Genomic DNA, 18,284 nt, shown 5'->3' with positions numbered 1-18,284 from the left:
GAAGATCGCGGTATCGAAACTGACGCCAAGCTCACGGTCGATCGTGCATTTGGGACCCCCACCTCACTGTTCCAGGCTGAAACATGCACAATGTATAAGGAGGCACCTCAAAGCACTGGAGCCATAACCATCAGCGCTGCCCGAGGAAGACCTCACATATTGTCATGACCACAGATCATAGCCCCGCGTAACTTACGGATGTATCGAACTTTTAAGAAAGGCAGGGGCACTTCAAAGGGAGAGATGCAACGCCAAAACTGAACCATAATCTCCCGTGGTTGTGGAGGTAATGGAGGCTGATTGCCACATCTCAACAGAAACCTTCTGCTGTGGAGTTATATCCCAGACTGCCGACATGATCTGAGTGAAAGAAAGCAGTTTCTGGGCGAAAGGCGTGTTTGTTTTTTTCCCTTCCAGGGATACACAAGAAAAGGGGTTAAAAAGCCAACTGCAACCCTGTTCTCTGTGTGCCAGTCAGTTGTTCTAGTGGGTGCTGTGAAGGACACAGCTGAAGAACATCAAATAGGCATCCCTGAGCTTACAGGTTACAAAACAAAAGCCTCCCTCTCTGATTGCTGGAGGCAAGTCTCAAGTCAGCAAAGCCACAGCCAAGAAGGAAACAGGACAACTCCTTTCTGTTACAAAAGTAAATTTTCATAATATTTTGCTGGTTCGTTGTAAAGTAGCTCACATGGGTTTGAGTGCAAATGGTTGTGTCTGTGTGGCTTAATTATATTTGGAGTCAGGTAGACTGCAAGCTTAAAATTATCAAAAGAAGCTAGGTGTAGAAATGTGTTTGGAATGCTAATGAGTAAACATGGATGCCATCTTAGCATGTATGGTGTGAAGTGAATTTGTATTTTTCATCATGTGAAGGGATTGTTTGGATTTCAAAGGGATGCTAGTCTGTTTGCAACTAGCCAGATAAGCAAGGCTAAGGAGTGTGTTTATTTTTTCCCAAAGGGTACTGACAATATTGGCAACATGAAAATTTTTATATTCTGGGAAAGGTACGGTTCCGAAGACCTATGGAACAATGGAATTTACATATTAAAGAGAGAGGAACATATATAAAGGAGAATGAAAGGCTACATTGGGGGCCATGTAAGGTCTAACAGGAGTCTGCGAAACAGCCTTGGGGGAGCATCCAGCCGTTTGTGTATAAGTCAGCTATGTCCCGTAACTAAAGCTGGAGAGGGCTATTTGGAATTCAACTGTCAAGTGGATACTGTATTAACTTGCTGTTTTTGCTAAAATCTAAAATCTATTTTGGATTGTTGCCTTGAAGAGGGTGTGTAACTGGGAGTCAGGTTAACTAGGAATCCCAGGAGTTGTTATGGTGGTAAACAATTGCAGTTTTATGTATGTGCTTGAAATCTTTTATTTTGTTCATAAATATTTTAACTTAATTTTTTGAAATCTCTAAAGGTCTTAGTGGAATCATTACTTCTGAACTCAGTGCAAGCATCTTCTTGTAAGAAATACAAATTGCAAAACCGTTGTGATTGCGTGACCAAGTTTCCCTTGTGGATTTGGTCTGCCCGGCACATATTATCTGCAATGTCATAACTTTTCAGCTAGCCTGCAAGGGCCAAGGATCTCCAAACCAACTGCTCAACTGTCAAAGTCAACTCTACGGGAACCATCTAACTTAACGGCCGCCACGTTTCACCATCAACTCCTCACGGACAAGCCAAAGACGGACTCGTATGTCCTTTTTTAATGTTTGCTTCTGGGCTCACTTCTCATTTCTGATCTGAACTTACGCGCGTTGTGTTTCTATTATTTCTTCTCGCGTTTTAGCACTTCATAAGGTCGCTCTTTCTTCGACCCGAGAGAGCCCGGTTAAATTGGACCCTTCTGAAAACATAAATACACTTGGACTGGGGAAAGGTACCCGCGAGGGAAGGGATCCTGTTTAAATTAACCCTTGGTGCGACCAGCTGAAAGGTTGAATAAAGAGGGGGAGCCAGCTCATCCTTCCTCGCCGGGGATCGTAACAAACTGAGAGGGACCCTCAGCCTGTAGACTGGTCGTGACAGACTCGAAACGTTAACCCTGTTTCTCCCTCCTCCGACCGCAGCCAGACCCATTGAGTCCTTCCCTTTCTCTCCAGCGTTTTCTGTTTTCATTTCAGATTCCTAGCGTCGGCAGTGTTTTGCGCTTATGAAGAGATGCGACGTTGGCGTCAGCGCCCTAGGTGGGACAAGGTGGCGGCAGAATCTGTGGGAAGGATCCCAGTGTTTCCAGACCCCAAGAGAAAGAGTGAGAGCGGCAAGAAGAATGTTTCCCGGCCCAAACTGGTAATGCACGACCAGGCATCCGACGTGACAACGGCCACTCGCCTGGGTGAGTGCGGCTCCCACAACGCTCGAGGAGCTCGACACCGTCCGGGACAAAGCAGCCCCCGCTCGATCGGCACCCCATCCACCAACATTAACTCCCTCCACCACCGATGCACAGTAGCAGCAGTGTGTGTACCATCTACAAGATGCACTGCAGCAACTCACCGAGGCTCCTTCGACAGCACCTTCCAAACCCACGACCTCTACCGTCTAGAAGGACGAGGGCAGCAGACACACGGGGAACACCCCCACCTGGAAGGTCCCCCTCTGAGCCGCACTCGCCATCTCGACTTGGGACTAACTCGGCTGTCCCTTCAATGTCGCCGGGTCAAAACCCTGGGAACTCCCTCTCTAACAGCGCGGTGGGTGTACCTACACCACAGGGACTGCAGCGGCTCAAGAAGGCGGCTCACCCACCGCCACCTTCTCAAGGGGGCAATTAGGGATGGGCAACAAATACTGGGCCCACCCATGTCCCATAAAAGACTATTAAATAAGTGCCCCATGCGCCAAAAAGACTGATGATCGTCAATTGGCCTCATGAGAAATTGGCAGGTCCATGGATAGCAAACATCCTGGTGAGTGAGAGAATGCTAATAACAGAAACATAGCAAATAGGAGCAGGAGTAGGTCATACAACCCGCGCTTTCCCCAAACCACTTGACTCCACCAGCACCTAGAAACCTATCTATTTCCTTCTTAAGTATAATTCAGTGACTTGGCCTCCGCCAGCCCTCTGAGGTAGACGATTCCACAGGTTCACCACCTTCTGAGTGAAGACGTTTCTCCTCATCATTTCAGTGCTGAATGGCCTATCCCCGTATCCTGAGACTGAGACCCCTAGTTCAACACCCACCCCACCCCCCCACCCCCCAGCCAGAGGAAAAATCATTCCTGCTTCCGGGTCTGTCCGTCCCTGTCAGGATTTTATACATTTCAGTGAGATCCCCCAATTCTCGTTCTTCTAAACTCCAGTGAATACAGGTCTAGTCGGCCCGATCTCTCCTCAGACGACAATCCTGCCACCCCAGGAATCTGCCTGGTGAACCTTCGCTGCGCTCCCTCTATAGCAAGTATAGCTAAGACCACCAAAACTGCACACAATGCTCCATGTGTGGTCTCACCAAGGCCCTGCACAGCTGCGGTAAGACTGCCTTGTTCCTGTACTCAAGTCCTCTCGCCAACATACCATTGACCTCCTGAACTGCTTGCTGCACCTGCAATGCTTGCTTTCAGCGACTGTGGTGTACAAGGGCACCCAGGTCCCCCTACGTATATCAGCATCTCCCGACCTATCGCCATTTAAATAGCACTAGGCCGCTGTGTGTTCCCTAGCAGATTGGATAACATCGTGCTTATCCAGCTCATGCTGCGTCTGCCATGTGCTTTGCCCGCTCACTCAACCGGTCAGTAATCGCTTTGGAGCCTCCGTAATAAAAATAACAATAATCTCCGTGACAGGGTCCTGCACAGGCGCTGTACACACACAAGCATGAGCGAAGCTTTGGCTCGTCACCTCGGAGACAGATGGGTGGCAGATTACATCCCCGCCGTGCTCATATCGCAGCGGATAATCCTATTTCCTAAGCACCAGCAAGTCTCCGTGGCTCCAGCAGGAGTGAAGGCAGGTCTCCGGAAGGCTGGTTCACACCTTCGGCGGAGCTGCCCCTTCACCACGGTGCGGGGTCACCGAGTCACCTGTGCAGGGGCAGGAGGCTGATGGACTGCAGGACACGGCCTCTGTCCAGAATCAAACGAATCACTTCAGGGCCGGAACTGAGAGTATTTGATGGGGACGGTGTTGAGGGAGCTTTACTCTGTATCTAACCCCGTGCTGTACCTGTCCTGGGAGTGTTTGATGGGGACAGTGTAGAGAGAGATTTACTCTGTATCTAACCCCGTGCTGTACCTGTCCTGTGAGTGTTCGATGGGGACAGTGTAGAGAGAGATTTACTCTGTATCTAACCCCGTGCTGTATCTGTCCTGGGAGTGTTTGATGGGGACCGTGTAGAGGGAGATTTACTCTGTATCTAACCCTGTGCTGTACCTGCCCTGGGATTGTTTGATGGGGACAGTGTAGAGGGAGCTTTACTCTGTATCTAACCCCGTGCTGTACCTGTCCTGGGAGTGTTTGATGGGGACAGTGTAGAGTGAGATTTACTCTTTATCTAACCCCGTGCTGTCCCTGTCCTGGGAGTGTTTGATGGGGACAGGGTAGATGGAGATTTACTCTGTATCTAACTGTAGCTTCCATTCACTGTTCGGTGACCTTGACTTGTCTCCTGACCTTGCCGAGAGAGAGAGAGAGGAAATGTGATTAAGTTATAGCTTTTGATGAGAGAGATTTCAGATGTTCCAGACTCCCCTTTGGGATTCTGTGTTCGACATGGTCAGCATAATTCAGAAACAGTGAGGGTTTGGCTCTGGTGCCTGGGAAAATTTGATTGAATTGGACCCTGTGTGGTGGTGCCTGGAGACTTCAAGCCTCCACACAGACTGTCATATCTGCTGAGGCAGTTGCTCATGTTCCAGCAATGAGCGACAGGGCTGTTAGAGAATGAAAATTATTTTCAAATGAAGAAATGCTGGGATTGATGAGGAAAACAGCAAATATATCAGAAAGTGTTACAGTGAGGGGTGCGGGGTATATCAGAGAGTGTTACAGTGAGGGGTGTGGGGTATATCAGAGAGTGTTACAGTGAGGGGTGTGGGGTATATCAGAGAGTGTTACAGTGAGGGGTGTGGGGTATATCAGAGAGTGTTACAGTGAGGGGTGTGGGGTATATCAGAGAGTGTTACAGTGAGGGGTGCGGGGTATATCCGAGAGTGTTACAGTGAGGAGTGTGGGGTGCATCAGAGAGTGTTACACTGAGGGATGTGGGATATATCAGAGAGTGTTACAGTGAGGGGTGTGGGGTATATCAGAGAGTGTTACAGTGAGGGATGCGGGGTAAATCCGAGAGTGTTACAGTGAGGAGTGTGGGGTGTATCAGAGAGTGTTACACTGAGGGATGTAGGATATATCAGAGTGTTACAGTGAGGGGTGTGGTGTATATCAGAGAGTGTTACAGTGAGGGGTGTGGGGTATATCCGAGAGTGTAACAGTGAGGAGTGTGGGGTGTATCAGAGAGTGTTACAGTGAGGTGTGTGGGGTATATCAGTGAGTGTTACAGTGAGGAGTGTGGGGTATATCAGAAAGTGTTATAGTGAGGGGTGTGGGATATCTCAGAGAGTGTTACAGTGAGCGGTGTGGGGTATATCAGAGTGTGTTACAGTGAGGGGTGTGGGGTATATCAGAGAATATTACAGAGAGGGGTGTGGGGTATATCAGAGAGTGTTACATTGAGGGGTGTGGGGTATATCAGAGACTGTTACACTGAGGGGTGTGGGCTGTATCAGAGAGTTGTTCAGTGAGGGGTGTGGGTTATATAAGTGAGTGTTACAGTGAGGGGTGTGGGTTATATCAGAGAGTGTTACAATGAGGTGTGTGGGGTATATCAGTGAGTGTTACAGTGAGGAGTGTGGGGTATATCAGAAACTGTTATAGTGAGGGGTGTGGGGTTTCTCAGAGAGTGTGACAGTGAGCGGTGTGGGATATATCGGAGAGTGTTACAGTGAGGGGTGTGGGGTATATCAGAGAGTGTTACATTGAGGGGTGTGGGGTATATCAGAGAGTGTTACAGTGAGGGGTGTGGGTTATATCAGAGGCTGTTACAGTGAGAGATGTGGGGTATATCAGAGAGTGTTACAATGAGGGGTGGGGGATACATCAGAGAGTGTACCAGTGAGGAGTGTGAGGTTTAACAGAGATTGTTACAGTGAGGGGTGTTGGGTATATCAGTGAGTGTTACAGTGCGGAGTGTGGGATATATCAGAGAGTGTTACAGTGAGGGGTGTGGGGTATATCAGAGAATGTTACAGTGAGGGGTGTGGGATATATCAGAGAGTGTTACAGTGAAGGGTGTGGAGTATATCAGAGAATGTTACAGTGAGGGGTGTGGGGTATATCAGAGAGGGTTACAGTGAGGGGTGTGGGGTATATCAGAGAGTGTTACAGTGAGGGGTTTGGGGTATATCAGAGAGTTTTACAGTGAGAGGTGTGGGGTATATCGGAGAGTGTTACAGTGAGGGGTGTGGGGTATATCGGAGAGTATTACAGTGAGGGGTGTGGGATATATCAGAGAGTGATACAGTAAGGCCTGTGGGGTATATGAGAGATTGTCATTGTGGGGGGTGAGGGGATATCAGAGGGTGTAATAGTGAAGCGTGTGGGGTATATCAGAGCGTTTTACAGTGAGGGGTGTGGGGTATATCAGAGAGTGTTACAGTGAGGGTTGTGGGGTATATCAGAGGGTGTTATAGTGAGGGGTGAGGGGAAATATCAGAGAGTGTTACAGTGAGGTTTGTGGGGTATAACAGAAAATGTTACAGTTAGGGTTGTGGTGTATATCAGAGGAAGTTATAATGAGGGATGAGGCGGATATGAGAGAGTGTCACAGTGAATCATGTGGGGTATATCAGAAAGTGCTACAGTGAGGTGTGTGGGCCGTATCGGAGATTGTTAAAATGAGTGGTGTGCGGTATATCAGGGAGTGTTTTAGTGAGGGGTGAGGGTGATACCGCAGAGTGATACAATGAGGCGTTTGGGGTATTTCAGAGAGTATTACAGTGAGGGGTGTGGGATATATCAGAGAGCTTTAGAGTGAGGGGTGCGGGTTATATCAGTGAGTGTTACACTGAGGGGTGTGAGGTTTGTCAGAGAGTAAATACGTGAGGGGTGTGGGGTATATCCGAGATTGTTACTGTGAGGCATGTGGGGTATCTCAGAGAATGTTACAGTGAGTGGAGTAGGTATATCAGAGACTGTTACAATGAGGTGTGTGGGGTATATTAGACAGTGTTAAGTGTGGGGTGTTGGGTATATCAGAGAGTGTTACAGTGAGGGGTGCGGGGTATATCAGAGAGTGTTACATTGAGGGGTGTGTGCTATGTCAGAGAGTGTTAAGGTGAGGCCTGTGGGGTATATCAGAGAAAGTTACAGTGAGGGGTGGGGGATATATCAGAGTCTGTTACAGTGAGGGGAGTGGGGTATATCAGAGTGTGTTACATTGGGGCATGTGGGGTATATCAGATATGGTTACAGTGAGGGGTGTGGGGTATATCAGAGAGTGATACATTGAGGGGTGTGTGGTATGTCAGAGAGTGTTAAGGTGAGGCCTGTGGGGTATATCAGATATGGTTACAGTGAGGGGTGTGGGGTATATCAGAGAGTGTTAAAGTGAGGGGTGTGGCGTATATCAGGGATTGCTACAGTGTGTGATGTGGGGTATATCGGAGAGTGTTACATTGAGGGGTGTGGGCTATATCAGCGATTGTTAAAGTAATGGTTGTGTGGTATATCAGAGAGTGTTACAGTGAAGAGTTTTGGTTATATCAGCGAGTGTTAACGTGTGAGGCGTCTGTTACCTCAGAGAGTGTTACAATGAGGAGTGTGGGGTATATCAGAGAGTGTTACAGTGAGGGGTGTGGGGTATATCAGAGACTGTTACTGTGAGGGGTGTGGGGTATATCAAAGAGTGTTACAGTGAAGTGTGAGGGGTGAATCATTGAGTGTTACAGTGAGGGGTCTGGGGTATATCAGATAGTGTTACAGTAAGAGGTGTGGGATATACCAGAGCGTGTTACAGTGAAGCTTGTGGTGGATATCAGAGAGTGTTACAGTCAGTGGTGGGGGATACATCAGAGAGTGTACCATTAAGGTGTGTGAGGTATAACAGAGAATGTTACAGTGAGGGGTGTTGGTTATATCAGAAAGTGTTACAGTGCGGGGTGTGGTATATATCAGAGAGTGTTACAGTGAGGGGTGTGGGGTATATCAGAGCATGTTACAGTGAGAACAGTGGGTTATATCAGAGAGTGTTACAATGAAGGCTGTGGGCTAAATCAGAGAGTGTCACAGTGAGAGGTGTTGGATATATCGGAGAGTGTTACAGTGAGGTGTGTGGGGTATATCAGAGTGTGTTACAATGAGTGGTGTGGGGTATATCAGAGAGTGTTACAGTGAGGGGTGAGAGGTATATCAGAGAGTGTTACAGTGAGGGGTGTGGGTTACATCAGAGGCTGTTACAATGAGTGGTGTGGGGTATATCAGAGAGTGTTACAATGAGGGGTGGGGGATACATCAGAGAGTGTACCAGTGAGGTGTGTGAGGTGTAACAGAGAATGTTACAGTGAGGGGTGTGGGGTATATCAGAGAATGTTACAGTGAGGGGTGTGGGGTATATCAGAGAGGGTTACAGTGAGGGGTGTGGGGTATATCAGAGAGTGTTACAGTGAGGGGTTTGGGGTATATCAGAGAGTTTTACAGTGAGAGGTGTGGGGTATATCGGAGAGTGTTACAGTGAGGGGTGTGGGGTATATCGGAGAGTATTACAGTGAGGAGTGTGGGATATATCAGAGAGTGATACAGTAAGGCCTGTGGGGTATATGAGAGATTGTTATTGTGGGGGGTGAGGGGATATCAGAGGGTGTAATAGTGAAGCGTGTGGGGTATATCAGAGCGTTTTACAGTGAGGGGTGTGGGGTATATCAGAGAGTGTTACAGTGAGGGATGTGGGGTATATCAGAGGGTGTTATAGTGAGGGGTGAGGGGAAATATCAGAGAGTGTTACAGTGAGGTTTGTGGGGTATAACAGAAAATGTTACAGTTAGGGTTGTGGTGTATATCAGAGGAAGTTATAATGAGGGATGAGGCGGATATGAGAGAGTGTCACAGTGAATCATGTGGGGTATATCAGAAAGTGCTACAGTGAGGTGTGTGGGCCGTATCGGAGATTGTTAAAATGAGTGGTGTGCGGTATATCAGGGAGTGTTTTAGTGAGGGGTGAGGGTGATACCGCAGAGTGATACAATGAGGCGTTTGGGGTATTTCAGAGAGTATTACAGTGAGGGGTGTGGGATATATCAGAGAGCTTTAGAGTGAGGGGTGCGGGTTATATCAGTGAGTGTTACACTGAGGGGTGTGAGGTTTGTCAGAGAGTAAATACGTGAGGGGTGTGGGGTATATCCGAGATTGTTACTGTGAGGCATGTGGGGTATCTCAGAGAATGTTACAGTGAGTGGAGTAGGTATATCAGAGACTGTTACAATGAGGTGTGTGGGGTATATTAGACAGTGTTAAGTGTGGGGTGTTGGGTATATCAGAGAGTGTTACAGTGAGGGGTGCGGGGTATATCAGAGAGTGTTACATTGAGGGGTGTGTGCTATGTCAGAGAGTGTTAAGGTGAGGCCTGTGGGGTATATCAGAGAAAGTTACAGTGAGGGGTGGGGGATATATCAGAGTCTGTTACAGTGAGGGGAGTGGGGTATATCAGAGTGTGTTACATTGGGGCATGTGGGGTATATCAGATATGGTTACAGTGAGGGGTGTGGGGTATATCAGAGAGTGATACATTGAGGGGTGTGTGGTATGTCAGAGAGTGTTAAGGTGAGGCCTGTGGGGTATATCAGATATGGTTACAGTGAGGGGTGTGGGGTATATCAGAGAGTGTTAAAGTGAGGGGTGTGGCGTATATCAGGGATTGCTACAGTGTGTGATGTGGGGTATATCGGAGAGTGTTACATTGAGGGGTGTGGGCTATATCAGCGATTGTTAAAGTAATGGTTGTGTGGTATATCAGAGAGTGTTACAGTGAAGAGTTTTGGTTATATCAGCGAGTGTTAACGTGTGAGGCGTCTGTTACCTCAGAGAGTGTTACAATGAGGAGTGTGGGGTAAAACAGAGAGTGTTACAGTGAGGGATGTGGGGTATATCAGAGACTGTTACTGTGAGGGGTGTGGGGTATATCAAAGAGTGTTACAGTGAAGTGTGAGGGGTGAATCATTGAGTGTTACAGTGAGGGGTCTGGGGTATATCAGATAGTGTTACAGTAAGAGGTGTGGGATATACCAGAGCGTGTTACAGTGAAGCTTGTGGTGGATATCAGAGAGTGTTACAGTCAGTGGTGGGGGATACATCAGAGAGTGTACCATTAAGGTGTGTGAGGTATAACAGAGAATGTTACAGTGAGGGGTGTTGGTTATATCAGAAAGTGTTACAGTGCGGGGTGTGGTATATATCAGAGAGTGTTACAGTGAGGGGTGTGGGGTATATCAGAGCATGTTACAGTGAGAACAGTGGGTTATATCAGAGAGTGTTACAATGAAGGCTGTGGGCTAAATCAGAGAGTGTCACAGTGAGAGGTGTTGGATATATCGGAGAGTGTTACAGTGAGGTGTGTGGGGTATATCAGAGTGTGTTACAATGAGTGGTGTGGGGTATATCAGAGAGTGTTACAGTGAGGGGTGAGAGGTATATCAGAGAGTGTTACAGTGAGGGGTGTGGGTTACATCAGAGGCTGTTACAATGAGTGGTGTGGGGTATATCAGAGAGTGTTACAATGAGGGGTGGGGGATACATCAGAGAGTGTACCAGTGAGGTGTGTGAGGTGTAACAGAGAATGTTACAGTGAGGGGTGTGGGGTATATCAGAGAATGTTACAGTGAGGGGTGTGGAGTATATCAGAGAGTGTTACAGTGAGGGGTGTGGGATATATCAGAGAGTGTTACAGTGAGAGGAGTGGGGTGTATCAGGGAGTGTTACAATGAATGGTGTGGGGTAAATCAGAGAGTGTTACAGTGAGAGGTGTGGGATATATCGGAGAGTGTTACAGTGAGGGGTGTGGGGCATATCAGCGTGTTGCAGTGAGGGGTATATCTGTGTGTGACAGTGAGTGGTGTGTGATTTATCAGCGAGTGTTACAGTGAGGGTTGTGGTTTATATCAGAGAGTGTTACAGTGCGGGGTGTGGGATATATCAGAGAGTGTTACAGTGAGGGGTGTGGGGTATATCGGAGAGTGTTAAAGTGAGGGGTGTGGGGTATATCAGAGATTGTTATGGTGAGGTGTGAGGGGATATCAGAGGGTGTAATAGTGAAGGGTGTGGGGTTTATCAGAGCGTTTTACAGTGAGGGGTGTGGGGTATATCAGAAAGTGTTAAAGTGAGGGATGTGGGATATATCAGAGGGTGTTATAGTGAGGTGTGAGGGGATATCAGAGGGTGTAATAGTGAAGGGTGTGGGGTATATCAGAGCGTTTTACAGTGAGTGGTGTGGGGTATATCAGAGAGTGTTAAAGTGAGGGATGTGGGATATATCAGAGGGCGTTATAGTGAGGGGTGAGGGGATATATCAGAGAGTGTTACAGTGAGGGGTGTGGGGTATAACAGAAAATGTTACAGTTAGGGTTGTGGTGTATATCAGAGGATGTTATAGTGAGGGATGAGGCGGATATGAGAGATTGTCACAGTGAATCATGTGGGGTATATCAGAAAGTGTTACAGTGAGGGGTGTGGGCTATATCGGAGAGTGTTAAAATGAGTGGTGTGCGGTATATCAGAGAGTGTTTTAGTGAGGGGTGAGTGTGATACCGGAGAGTGATACTATGAGGTGTTTGGGGTATTTCAGTGAGTATTACAGTGAGGGGTGTGGGATATATCAGACAGCGTTAGAGTGAGGGGTGTGGGGTATATCAGTGAGTGTTACACTGAGGGGTGTGAGGTTTGTCAGAGAGTAAATATGTGAGGGGTGTGGCTTATATCCGAGATTGTTACTGTGAGGCATGTGGGGTATCTCAGAGAATGTTACAGTGAGTGGAGTGGGTATATCAGAGACTGTTACAATGAGCTGTGTGGGGTATATTAGACAGTGTTAAGTGTGGGGTGTTGGGTATATCAGGGAGTGTTACGTTGAGGTGTCTGGGGTATATCATAGAGTGTTACAGAGAGGGGTGTTGGGTATTTCAGAGAGTGTTACAGTGAGGGGTGTGGGGTATATCAGAGTGTGTTACAATGAGGCGTGTGGGGTATATCAGAGAGAGTTACAGTGAGGTGTGTGGGATATATCAGAGACTGTTAAAGTGAGGGGTGTGGGGTATATCAGAGTGTGGTACAGTGAGGCATGTGGGGTATATCAGATGGGGTTACAGTGAGGGGTGTGGGGTATATCAGAGAGTGTTATGGTGAGGGGTGTGGGGTATATCAGAGAGTGTTACAGCGAATGGTGCGGGATATATCAGAGAGTGTTAAAGTGAGGGGTGTGGGGTACATCAGGGATTGCTACAGTGTGTGATGTGTGGTATATCGGAGAGTGTTACATTGAGGGGTGTGGGCTATATCAGCGATTGTTAAAGTAATGGCTGTGTGTTATATCAGAGACTGTTACAGTGAAGGGTGTTGGTTATATCAGCGAGTGTTAACCTGTGAGGCGTGTGTTACCTCAGAGAGTGTTACAATGAGGGGTTCAGGGAATATCAGAGAGTGTTATTGTGTGATGTGTTGGGTATAAAAGAGAAAGTAACACTGAGGGGTAAGTTTTATATCAGAGAGTCTTACAGTGAAGGGAGTGGGGTATATCAGAGAGTGTTACAGTGAAGGGAGTGGGGTATAACAGAGAGTGTTACAGTGAGGGATGTGGGATCTTTCAGAGAGTGTTACAGTGAGGGGTGTGGGTTATATCAGAGAGTGTAACAGTGAGTGGTTTGGGCGATATCAGAGATTGTTACAGTGATTGGTGTGGAGTATATCAGTCAGTGTTACAGTGAGGTGTGTGGGGTATATCAGAGAGAGTTATAGTGAGAGGTGTGGGGTACATCAGAGAGTGTTATATTGAGGGGTGTGGGATATATCAGAAAGTATTATAGTGAGTGGTGTGGCTATATCAGAGAGTGTTACAATGAGGGGTGTGGGGTATATCAGAGAGTGTTACAGTGAGTGGTGTGGCTATATCAGAGAGTGTTACAGTGAGGGATGTGGGGTTTATCAGAGAGTGTTACAGTGAGGTGTGTGGGGTATATCAGAGAGTGTTATAGTGAGGGGTGAGGGGATATCAGAGGGTATAAAAGTGAAGGGTGTGGGGTATATCAGAACGTTTTACAGTGAGGGGTGTGGGGTAAAACAGAGAGTGTTATAGTGAGCGGTGAGGGGATATCAGAGGTTATTACAGTTAGGGGTGTGGGATATATCAGAGAGTGTTACAGTGAGGAGGGTGGGGTATATCAGAGAGTGTTACAGAGACGGGGGTGGGGTATATCAGAGAGTGTTAAAGTGAGTGGTGTGGGGTATATCAGAGAGTGTTAAAGTGAGGGGTCTGCGGTAGATCAAAGAGTGTTATAGTGAGGGGTGTGGGGTATATCAGAGACTGTTAAAGTGAGGGGGGTGGGGTATATCAGAGAGTGTTAAAGTGAGTGGTGTGGGGAATATCAGAGAGTGTTAAAGAGAGTGGTCTGCGGTAGATCAAAGAGTGTTATAGTGAGGGGTGAGGGGATATCAGAGGGTGTTACATTAAGGTGTGTGTGGTATATCAGAGAGTGTTACAGTGAGAGGTTTGGGGTATATCAGAGAATGTTAAAGTGAACGGTGTGGGGTATATCAGAGAGTGTTATAGTGAGGGGTGAGGGGATATCAGAGGTATGTAATAGTGAGGTGTGAGGCGATATCAGAGGTTGTTTCAGTTAGGGGCGTGGGGGCTATATCAGAGATTGTTACAGTGAGGGGTGTGGGGTATAACAGATATAACAGAGAATGTAACAGTTAGGGTTGTGGTGTATATCAGAGGATGTTATAGTGAGGGCTCAGGGGGATATGAGAGAGTGTCACAGTGAGTCATGTGGGGTATATCAGAGAGTGTTACAGTGAGGGGTGTGGGCTATATCGGAGAGTGTTAAATTGAGGGGTATGCGGTATATCAGAGAGTGTTTTAGTGAGGGGTGAGGGTGATACAGAGGAGTGATACAGTGAGGCGTTTGGGGTATTTCAGAGAGTATTACAGTGAGGGGTGTGGGATATATCAGAGAGCGTTAGAATGAGGGCTGTGGGGTATATCAGTGAGTGTTACACTGAGGGGTGTGAGGTTTGGCAGAGAGTAAATATGTGAGGGGTGTGGGGTATATCAGAGATTGTTACTGTGAGGCGTGTGGGGTATCTCAGATAATGCTACAGTGAGTGGAGTGGGTATATCAGAGACTGTTACAGTGAGGTGTGTGGGGAATATGAGTCAGTGTTAAGTGAGGGGTGTGGGGTGTATAAGGGAGTGTTACATTAAGGTGTCTGGGGTATATCAGAGAGTGTTACAGAGAGGGGTGTTGGGTATTTCAGAGAGTGTTACAGTGAGGGGTGCGGTGTATATCAGATTGTGTTACAGTGAGGCGTTTGGGGTATATCAGAGAGTGTTACATTGACAGGTGTGGGGTATATCAGAGAGTGTTACAGTGAGGGGTGTGGGTTCTATCAGAGAGTGTTACAGTGAGTGGTTTGGGCGATATCAGAGATTGTTACAGTGATTGGTGTGGAATATATCAGTCAGTGTTACAGTGAGGTGTGTGGGGTATATCAGAGAGAGTTATAGTGAGAGGTGTGGGGTACATCAGAGAGTGTTATATTGAGGGCTGTGGGATATATCAGAAAGTATTATAGTGAGTGGTGTGGCTATATCAGAGAGTGTTACAATGAGGGGTGTGGGGTATATCAGAGAGTGTTACAGTGAGTGGTGTGGCTATATCAGAGAGTGTTACAGTGAGGGATGTGGGGTTTATCAGAGAGTGTTACAGTCGGTGTGTGGGGTATATCAGAGAGTGTTATAGTGAGGGGTGAGGGGATATCAGACGGTGTAAAAGTGAATGATCTGGGGTATATCAGAACGTTTTACAGTGAGGGGTGTGGGGTATATCAGAGAGTGTTATAGTGAGCGGTGAGGGGATATCAGAGGGTGTTACAGTTAGGGGTGTGGGATATATCAGAGAGTGTTACAGTGAGGGGGGTGGGGTATATCAGAGAGTGCTACAGTGAGGGGGGTGGGGTATATCAGAGAGTGTTAAAGTGAGTGGTGTGGGGTATATCAGAGAGTGTTAAAGAGAGGGGTCTGCGTTAGATCAAAGAGTGTTATAGTAAGGCGTGTGGGGTATATCAGAGACTGTTACAGTGAGGAGGGTGGGGTATATCAGAGATTGTTAAAGTGAGTGGTGTGGGGAATATCAGAGAGTGTTAAAGAGAGGGGTCCGCGGTAGATCAAAGAGTGTTATAGTGAGGGGTGAGGGGATATCAGAGGGTGTTACATTTAGGCGTGTGTGGTATATCAGAGAGTGTTACAGTGAGAGGTTTGGGGTATATCAGAGAATGTTAAAGTGAACGATGTGGGGTATATCAGAGAGTGTTATAGTGAGGGGTGAGGGGATATCAGAGAGTGTTACAGTGAGGGGTGTGGGTTATTTCAGAGAGTGTTATAGTGATGGGTGAGGGGATATCAGAGAGTGTAATAGTGAGGTGTGAGGCGATATCAGAGGTTGTTACAGTGAGAGGCGTGGGGGCTATATCAGAGAGTGTTACAGTGAGGGGTGTGGGGTATAACAGAGAATGTAACAGTTAGGGTTGTGGTTTATATCAGTGGATGTTATAGTGAGGGCTCAGGGGGATATGAGAGAGTGTCACAGTGAGTCATGTGGGGTATATCAGAGAGTGTTACAGTGAGGGGTGTGGGCTATATCAGAGAGTGTTAAATTGAGGGGTATGCGGTATATCAGAGAGTGTTTTAGTGAGGCGTGAGGGTGATACCGGAGAGTGATACAGTGAGGCGTTTGGGGTATTTCAGAGAGTATTACAGTGAGGGGTGTGGGATATATCAGAGAGCGTTAGAGTGAGGGCTGTGGGGTATATCAGTGAGTGTTACACTGAGGGGTGTGAGGTTTGGCAGAGAGTAAATATGTGAGGGGTGTGGGGTATATCAGAGATTGTTACTGTGAGGCGTGTGGGGTATCTCAGATAATGTTACAGTGAGTGGAGTGGGTATATCAGAGACTGTTACAGTGAGGTGTGTGGGGTATATGAGTCAGTGTTAAGTGAGGGGTGTGGGGTATATAAGGGAGTGTTACATTGAGGTGCCTGGGGTATATCATAGAGTGTTACAGAGAGGGGTTTTGGGTATTTCAGAGAGTGTTACAGTGAGGGGTGCGGGGTATATCAGAGAGTGATACATTGAGGGGTTTCTGGTATGTCAAAGAGTGTTAAGGTGAGGTGGGGTATATCAGAAAAAGTTACAGTGAGGGGTGTGGGATATCTCAGAGACTGTTACAGTGAGGGGTGTGGGGTATATCAGAGTGTGTTACAGTGAGGCATTTGGGGTATATCAGATAGAGTTACAGTGAGGGGTGTACGGTATATCAGAGAGTGTTACAGTGAGGGGTGTGGGGTATATCAGAGAGTGTTACAGCGAAGGGTGCGGGATATATCAGAGAGTGTTAAAGTGAGGGGTGTGGGGTATATCAGGGATTGCTACAGTGTGTGATGTGGGGTATATCGGAGAGTGTTACATTGAGGGGTGTGGGGTATATCAGGGATTGTTAACGTAATGGTTGTGTGGTATATCAGAGAGTGTTACAGTGAAAGTTGTTGGTTATATCAGCGAGTGTTCACGTGTGAGGCGTGTGTTACCTCAGAGAGTGTTACAATGAGGGGTTCAGGGAATATCAGAGAGTGTTAATGTGTGATGTGTGGGGTATAAAAGAGAAAGTAACACTGAGGGGTGAGGTGTATATCAGAGAGTCTTACAGTGATGGGAGTGGGGTATAACACAGAGGGTTACAGTGAGGGGTGTGGGATATATCAGAGAGTGTTACAGTGATTGGTGTGGGGTATATCAGAGAGTGTTACAGTGAGGGGTGTGTGGTATATCAGAGAGTGTTATAGTGAGGGTTGTGGGGTACATCAGAGAGTGTTATATTGAGGGGTGTGGGATATATCAGAAAGTATTATAGTGAGTGATGTGGCTATATCAGAGAGTGTTACAGTGAGGGGTGTGGCTATATAAGAGAGTGTTACAGTGAGGGATGTGGGGTTTATCAGAGAGTGTTACAGTGAGGTGTGTGGGGTATATCAGAGAGTGTTATAGTGAGCGGTGAGAGGATATCAGGGAGTATTAAAGTGAGCGGTGTGGGTTATATCAGAGAGTGTTACAGTGAGGGGTGTGTGGTATATCAGAGAGTGTTATAGTGAGCGGTGAGGGGATATCAGAGGGTATTACAGTTAGGGGTGTTGGATATATCAGAGACTGTTACAGTGAGGGAGGTGGGGTATATCAGAGAGTGTTAAAGTGAGAGGTGTGGTATATACCACAGAGTTTTAAAGTGAGCGGTGTGGGGTATATCAGAGAGTGTTATAATGAGGGGTGAGGGGATATCAGTGGGTTTTATAGTGAAGGGTGTGGGGTATATCAGAGCGTTTTACAGTGAGGGGTGTAGGGTATATCAGAGAGTGTTAAAGTGAGGGATGTGGGGTATATCAGAGGGTGTTATAGGGAGGGGTGAGGGGATATCTGAGGTTGTTACAGTGAGGCGTGGGTGCTATATCAGAGAGTGTTATATTGAGGGGTGTGGGGTATGTCAGAGAGTGTTACAGTGAGGGGTGTGGGGTATATCGGAGAGTGTTAAAGTGATGGGTGTGCGGTATATCAGAGAGTGTTAGACTGAGGGGAGTGGGGTATATCAGAGAGTGTTAAAGTGAGGTGTCTGCGGTAGATCAGAGAGTGTTATTGTGAGGGGTGAGGAGATATAAGAGGGTGTTACAATAAGGCATGTGTGGTATATCAGAGAGTGTTACAGTGAGGGTTGTGGGGTATATCAGAGACTGTAACAGTGAGGGGTGTGGGGCATATCAGAGAGTGTTAAAGTGAGAGGTGTGGTATATATCAGAGAGTGTTAAAGTGAACGGTGTGGGATATATCAGAGAGTCTTATAGTGAGGGGTGAGGTGATATCAGAGTGTGTTACAGTGAGGGGTGTGGGTTAATTCAGAGAGTGTTATAGTGAGGGGTGAGGGGATATACGAGGGTATAATAGTGAAGGGTGTGTGGTATAT

The sequence above is a fragment of the Carcharodon carcharias genome (assembly GCF_017639515.1).
Source record: "Carcharodon carcharias isolate sCarCar2 chromosome 27 unlocalized genomic scaffold, sCarCar2.pri SUPER_27_unloc_1, whole genome shotgun sequence".
In the NCBI taxonomy this organism is placed as follows: domain Eukaryota; kingdom Metazoa; phylum Chordata; class Chondrichthyes; order Lamniformes; family Lamnidae; genus Carcharodon; species Carcharodon carcharias.
The sequence above is the reverse complement of the archived record's forward strand: the minus strand, read 5'-3'. Positions refer to the sequence as shown.